This window comes from Dipteris shenzhenensis, chromosome 13, assembly GCF_047967505.1.
Source record: "Dipteris shenzhenensis isolate YYH24624 ecotype China chromosome 13, Dip_SZ_1.0, whole genome shotgun sequence".
NCBI classification, from domain to species: Eukaryota; Viridiplantae; Streptophyta; class Polypodiopsida; order Gleicheniales; family Dipteridaceae; genus Dipteris; species Dipteris shenzhenensis.
In genome coordinates, this window is record NC_141608.1 from 54466358 (window position 1) to 54474647 (window position 8290).

Sequence of the window (8290 nt, forward strand, 5' to 3'; positions counted from 1 at the left end):
ACATTCTTTACAAATATTGGCCCATGACCATTCCACTTGATTTACACATGAATTGGTAACATCTTCATCATCTCCATTCCTCAATATCAAACTCCTCATTTGTACTCAAGTTGACCAATGATGCTAGTAGCAATCAATTGAATGAACCATCATATCAATTAATCCCAACACAATTGCACTTGGTATACAAACCTCAAAACACACTGCCATCAAATATGTCTAATTACAATACATGCCCCGATGAGTTTTATTCGAGGATTAATTAGACGAGGGGCGAACGGGTAGGATTAACATAAGCAAATAGGACCTAATCAGCATTACAAGGCACTATTATCGAAGGCTTCCTCTCGAAGATTCTAGCTCCTTCCATCATCACCTTCCTTCTCTATATATTAGTCAACCCCCCCCTTTGTGTGTGTGTGTTGGGGCCCCCTCTCTCTTTCTCACTCTCTCTCGCTCTATGCCTCCCCCTGGCCCCCTCTATGTGTGTGCCGCCCCTCTCTCTCTCTCTCTCTCTCTCTCTCTCTCTCTCTCTCTCTCTCTCTCTCTCTCTCTCTCTTTGTGTGTGTGTATGTGCCGGCCCCCCTCTCTCTTTCTCACTCTCTCGCACTCTATGCCTCCCTTCCCCCTCCCTCCCTCCCCCCCCCCCCCCCCCCCCTCTCTCTCTCTCTCTCTCTCTCTCTCTCTCTCTCTCTCTCTCTCTCTCTCTCGCTTTAGGCTCCCTTTCCCTCTCTCTTTCACACTCACACTAATGTATGAGAGTGAGGAAAGGGGCAGGGGGGTTGAGCGAAAGGAGGGAGGGACATAGGAGAGGGAGGGGAGGGGGGCGCCTGTTGAGCGATAGCCATAGGGAGCGACACAGGGAGAAGGGGAGGAATGGCGAGGGGGAGGAGCAGAATTAATGAACATATAGCTTAGCTTAGGTTAATAGGTTAATTGCAATTTAGGTAGCGAGAGAGGCGGAGTGAGGGAGTGTTATAGAGTTGTATTCTCGATATTCTCTTGCTATGGAAATTATTTTATTTTAGTCAAGTGTGACTATGGCAAAGTATTCCACAGGAGCACACCGGATGTGGCAGGGGTCCTAGTCGATGCTTTGTGCAGTTTAGTTAGGGACGGCTAACTACTTGTGTTTTGCCAGGCTAGATGGTTAGTATTTTGGGTGATTCCATATTAATACTAATGTCACTAGTGTTACTGGTGTGATTGCAATTGGTTGCAAGGTGTGTATTTTGATGTATGTATATCAAGCGTACAATTGTGTTGGGATTAGTTGGTGTATGATTCATCAATTGATTGCAACAACTAACACAATTGGTGGCTTGAGTACAAATGATAATTTCTACAATCACCTAATAGTACATCCCCATGAGTGGGCATTTGATCAATTTGACTTACTTTTCTTATGATCATTCACTCTTAACAAAAAAACACAATCATCAATTTCCTTGATTCGTCCCATGTCCTTCATAGTCTAGTGATAAGTTTGAATGGTACTAGAGCTTGTTGTTGCTACAATTCATCCCCATAGTTTTCAATGTCTATCTTTTAAATGACATTTAAGGTTGCCATACAGTTTTGACAATTCAACCTGTTATTCCTCTAGAACTTAGTATTTTACGTAATCTTTATAGATACTCTTTATTGCTATAGAGGTTATGTTGTTTTAGTGTACAATGAATCTAATTGAGAATCTTTACTCGAAGATGATTTCTCCCTCTCGTGTTTTTCCCATTGCAATCTTGGAATTTACTTTGCATAAGGTCTCTTCTTGTCGAAACATCATGCTCTCTTCTTCTTGAAACATTTATAATCTTCTACAAGGCCATACTAAGCATTAAAAAAGATCATCATCCAATGATATGAGAGCATAAACAATTGTTATTGCGTCTTTTTTTTTTTGGCTATAAGTGGAAAAATCAAGGATTCTAGGTATATTCCTAGGCATAGCTTTTGCATTTATTGCCCATGATTGTTCCTTGTCTTGTTACACTCAAACCCTTCCTAGTAGGGCTTGTTTAACATGAGTAAAGCTAGATTCTAACTACCATTTTCTAAAAAATTAAGACACCATTTCCACTGAGATGCTGGAGGAGGAGGTATATGTGACATTGTTGCAAAAGCTCGTAGAAAAGATGCTTGATGATGATTTCTTTGGTGATGTTCAAAGGGGAATTGAGACAAAAAAGCACCTTTTTCCACATACAAAATGATATTAAAATGTTTCAAATGTAATGGCTCCCATCAAAGGTTCTAACACTTATGAGACATCTCGCTATAGCGGCAACCGACTACCCCAACAATCTACAGGTATTGGAGATGATGAAGTTATAGTGAGCTACATATTATTTACATATTTGTTCAAGCAATGAAGAGAGATAAGAATATCTACAACTTAATATTACAACTTACCCATTAGGTTAAGGTTTCCCCATTTGAGTCCTCTATAGATCTTAGTACATGGGCAATTCACACCACTCTTAGTAGGACTATGGAGATTCTTGAGTCTCTAGAAAGACGATAAATGGCTACAAGCATCTAGCAAGCACAGATAAGTACAAATTAGCTTTAGAATGTAAGAGAAAAATAAGACCAAAATTTTACTACAAGAGGATATCTGCGTATGATACATGTGCGCGTGCATGTGCACTTACATGCATGCATGCATCTTGTAAGCATGTGCACATGAATGAACATGTGTGCATACATGTGCATGCGTGCATGTGTGTGTGTGTATGTGTGTGTGTGTGTGTGGGTGGGTGGGGGGGGGTGGGTGTGTGTGGGTGTGTGTGTGGGTGGGTGGGGGGGGGTGGGTGTGTGTGGGTGTGTATGTGGGTGTGTGTGGGTGTGTGTGGGTGTGTCGGTGGGTGTGTGTGTGTGTGTGTGTGTGTGTGTGTGTGTGTGTGTGTGTGTGAGAGAGAGAGAGAGAGAGAGAGAGAGATTATGTGATATGATATTACTACTATCCATAAGAGACCACGACAATCCCATAGACCCAAGACAATCTATGGGACAAGAAAGTAAGACTATTCAAATAACAAATGTGGCTCTTTGAGGTACTTAGCAACTCTTTGAGTTTAAGTACTTCCAACTTGCTTCTCACCATTCCTTATTTAAGACTTTCTATGTTACTGATTTCCATCTGTATGGCTTGGAGATCTAAGAAACCTAACTCCCACAATGAGCCATACATTCCATCTTTGCTTTGTATTAGCACTTGTGTCTACTTGCGTTCATTGCTTTGCATGGAAATCTATTTACATGTGTTTGGTCACCATGTTTAGGTCTTGTTCTTCTAAGGGTAGTATACCTATCTCAACACATAACATGCATTAAGGACCTTGTAGCTTGGTTTCTAGTTCCTCTACATTGAATCTCTTTTCTACTTGTACATCCAATTGAGTGTCTAGCCTCTCCATATATATGGAGATGCAGTCCTTTATTTCAGAAATGAAATCTCTAATATTAGTCACAAATGGGTTCAATTGGTGGTGGTTGACCTTTAAAATCATTTTCCATGGCTTCCATCAAGCTTTCCCATCCTTTATAGCATCTTGTCGGTGGAGAAGCAGCCCCACTACATGCTTAAGTGAAAATTTGTGTTTGCATTGGAGGATCTTAGAACCAACTCAAGTGAATCCAAGAGGATGGAAGCAAAAGTGATAGCCAAGATAGAGGTGCACTCTAACGCAACTCAATCCTTGTCTCTAATGGTTAAGGGGTAGAAGACCCTGAAAGTTATTCAAATGTCAGAGGAAGATACCAAGAGGAAAAGCAAAGCTCTAAAGTTCAAGATTGTAAGGAAGGGAGAGGATGAAATTAGCCCATTAGAAACAATGAAACATGAAGATAATCGAGAATGCACATTGTAGGGAGAGGGAAAGCATGAGGCAAGTGAGAAACCGTTGATTGTCAAAATCAAGGATGCATATGTGAGACAGTAAGTCTTGGCAAAGTGAAAAAGTTTCAGGGGTACCTTTGTCTACATTAATGGGCATCTCACAAATATGCAAATAGGACATAGACAATGCAAAGAGGGCATCCTTACTGTTTATAGTTTTTTACTTTGACATGAACATCAATGCAATCTAAGGTTAAACATTTTATCACATCGGGTGTCGTTGCTCTTGGTTTGCCTAAGAAAGGGCAAGAGGGAGTAGATATTTGCTAGATGGTCGATAGGCTCCCCAAAGTCTCAATTGCCACCACAATAGTTGCAAAAGTGAGAAGAGGCCACTTGGGATACAGACTGTTGATGTTGTGGAGGGAACTTCCTTGCACCATTCATTGCACCATTTTTCATTATTATTATATCAATGAATACAAGTTATTGACATAAGCATTTTTTGAAATTATTTTGAGAACAGAATTTATTGTAGTCATTGTCTTGCATTCCTTTGTGAGAACTGTTTTTCCACATTTATGCATGAACAAATTTACATAAATTCCAAGGGTTCTCGCATTCTATATGAAAATCTATGATGTGTCAATGATCATTACAAGGGGGGTTTCACTCAATGATCATTACAAGGGGGGGTTCACTTACAAACTATGTATGTTCGAATAGCGCAATGGTAAGAGGGGGCTCCTCGATATACTGAATACTTACTAGGAGAAAGAGTGGGGGGGAATCAATTGGGATTTTAAGGGGTCTAGGAATGTAAGGATTCTACCATGAGTGTGTTGATACTTTTAAGGAGCCTTGCAAGCACATGGAATTGCAGAAAAAAAACAAGTGCATCTTCCTTAAAATGGGAAAGGGTATGAAGGGCTTGCACATTCTAAAGTCTTTCAATAAACTTGTACTCAAACTAGAATAAGTACAAACTGCAATAGGGAGGGGAGTAAGAAAAACCCATGGGATACTTGTAGTCAGCTTAAAAATGTTGCTTCAAAGTGTCACCATGTTGGATAATAGCCAAACATTTATTATGGTGTGAAGAATTTATCCGTTAAAGTCCATGAGTCCAAGGGTGGTAATCCAAGAGGTAGTGATAGTCCGAGTCCAAGGGTGGCACATATGGCAGCATTTCCTAAGCTCTTCTTCCCCAAAGTGCCACGTATAACAAACCCTCAATTTTTCCTTCCCTTAGGTAATAGGTAGAGTACATATATCATATATTACTCCTTGGTTTTGGAGAAAAATAGTAGTTTAAAGATAAGAGAATTGAGCATTGCATATGTTAGAGAAATATCTCTCAAAATGGCAATGTTGAATTCAACTACAAAGAAGGTTTCTGATTTCAAGTAAGGGATCCTTTTATGCTAATCTCTTGGCTGAGACTATGGCTTGTATTGTTGAGTTGTACACAATATTTTGTAATGAAGTCCTGTAATCACAACCTTCAATATGGTCTATAATATAAGCACACGAAAAAATCTCTTAGGGGTAGCTATACTTTACATAGATTAATGGGATCTGACACTTGAATTACTAGAGATGTTCATGGAACTCATGACATCATCCAAAAGTAATTAAGGAATTTTAGTGCATGTCCCATTTTACAATACTGAAAAGGGATATTATTTGGTTCTTTGTTTATTTATTTTGGCATAACTTTATTTCAAAAAAAAATAGTATCAATGATCTTACATCTTCATTAGAAGGAATTTTCACCAAAAAAGATTTAAATTTGTTCACAATCACAATGAACATGAAGATTTTTCCATGAAGACTTTTAAACTGTTAAGAACATCAAAGCTAAGGGTCGATCATATTTCAAGCCAATAGTACGCTTTATAACTTGCTCCACATTATTTTCACTAAAAACTGAACAAGTTTAATAATGCTAGACTTAATAGTAACCAATTCCAAATATCTATTAGTGTAGAAAAGATGCACCAATCCATTCTCAATTCATTAGAGGGAGTTTTTCTTAGGGTAATTCTCCCAAAGTCATCCACTTACATATACATGTTTTATAAAGAAGACCACTTTAGTTTCTTCTTAATGGATGCATTGGTATCAACAAATAAAAGACCTCTTTCCTTTGTTGGTATTCGAGGAGTTGGAACTTTCCCCAATGACAAGATGTGAACTAAGAGAATCATCTTTTGGAATATCAGTATGTAGAGCGCATATCTCCATGGTACCTTGAATTCTGCTCGTTGGGCCTCTACCAAAGTAACTTCTAAGAACATCACCTCTTCCAAACCTTTGTAGGAATCCAAGTCCATTCTTTGGATTCATTAAGTTATTACTACCTAAGGTCGAGGAGGGTGGTTTGATTAGATTTTCAATAATAGCCAATCCATTTTCATTTGGTAGATTGGCAAATAACTAGTGCAACACTTGGCACTTAGCTTATTAAATTAAAATGAGTGCATGTTGATCATATAATAAACCAAACTAAATCAAACTAAATGAACCAAAACTAAACTGAAGTCTAACAGAGGAGAGGCTACTGACGTCGACTGCCCCACAACTACAAAGGAAGGAGAATTTGGAGCTGCATCTCCCCCCTTCACCACTTGCAAATGCAAAGATGCCAAGATACCCATTGTTTGACAAGTCAAAGCTGATTGAGAAACCTATTGGAATTGAGGCTTTCTCCTCCATTCCTAAGCTTTGATACGAACAATCAAAAAACTCTATCACTTCGCCACATTTTCCTCCTTGTGGTCATCCAAAGAGCTAGGCTGAAGCTGCCCCCTGGGTCTTTCCCCTTACCTCTAATCAGTAACTGGCTTCAATTCTGAGAAGGCCTAGAACTTGGGGAAGTTGGCAAAAAAAAATGGAGACATCTACCTGCTGCGCATGAGATAGCGAGGACAGAGACCAGGATAAAGCTTAACAAGCTACCATTAAACCTCTCTGTGTATGTGTGTGCGTGTGCGTGCATGTGCGTGCGCACATACATGTGTGCGCGTGCATGTGTGCATGCACATACATATATATATATATATATATATATACACACACACACACACACCTAGATGATTCCAGGAACATTCCCAAACTCATTCTCTGAAAACACAACATAGTGCAGTTTCAATCTCATGATAGTCACAAGGTTGAAAACCATAAACTCCATCACACATGGCAGGGACTAGCTACACTGACGTCATCAGGGCCCAACAGTGGGGGTAGACCATAGTATAAAAATATGCTCTCACACAAACAAATCCACACACCCGCACATACTCGAGCATCCATTTATACAAAGTCTTCATACTAAGTTTCTATCAATATTCCGGAGGTGAAGGGCAGACTCAGCTATGATGAAGGCTAGCACTAAACGAGAAGGCTAATCAAAAAGTAGTCCAAAATCTCTTCATTCAGCCTACAACTACTTGTAAAGTCTAAACAATTTCATTTCAGTCTCTCCCAAATGAGCATCTAAATCTAGCTGATAGGGCAACGCACCATATATATATATATGTATATATATAGATTTTAGATGAAACTTGATGTCCATGTTTAGGTCCATATTTCTCTCGTCCAGAAAGAATGACCTAAAGTGGGCAAGGAAGAAGGGCAAATTCATGCAAAAGGAGCTAAAATTGTTCTGATGAAGCAAAGGTGCATAAACGAGAGAAATATGGACCTAAACACGGACATCAAGTTTCATCTAGAATTAATAACCTAGCTACAAGAAAGAAGGGCAAATTCAAGCAAAAGGAGCTTACATTGTTCTAATGAAGCAAAGGTGCATAGATGAGAGAAATATGGACCTAAACACAAACATCAAGTTTAATCTAAAATCTATAACCTAGCTACAAGGGGCCCTACACTATTGAGAGGGGCAAGGGGACGACAAGAAGAGGGACGACAAGAAGAGCATGGAGGTGAGGGGAGGCATAGGGAAGAACCAAGGAAGGCTCACTTTATCTCCAACAACGAAACCCCTATATGCGACAACCAACCTAGTGGTAGTGTGTGTGTGCACACGTTGTAGGGATGCCGAGTAGGGAGGCAACTATAGCTTATGTGCCTCCTAAGATCGAAATGAGCTACCTGACTTGTCAATAAACAACTCCCTCTTCCCTTTCTCATGATGCTTTCGATGTGTTGCAAGTAGGTAGCAAGATGGCATGAGTGCCCTAGTGTGTGTGCAAGAAAGGAGAGATGGAAGAGGGGCCACAGACAAAGAGAAGCGGGAGAGAGGAGGGCGACATGTAGGAGAGCACGAGCAAGATGAAAGTAGTGCAAAGGGAAGGGAGAGAGGAGGGCGAGTCGGCAGGAGAGGATGGGTGAGATGGCAAGGAGGGAGAGGATGAGTGCGTTGGCAAAGAAGAGGGGAAGGGGGAAGGACAGTGTAGAGAGCAAGAGTTGATTCTTTTCAGGGGG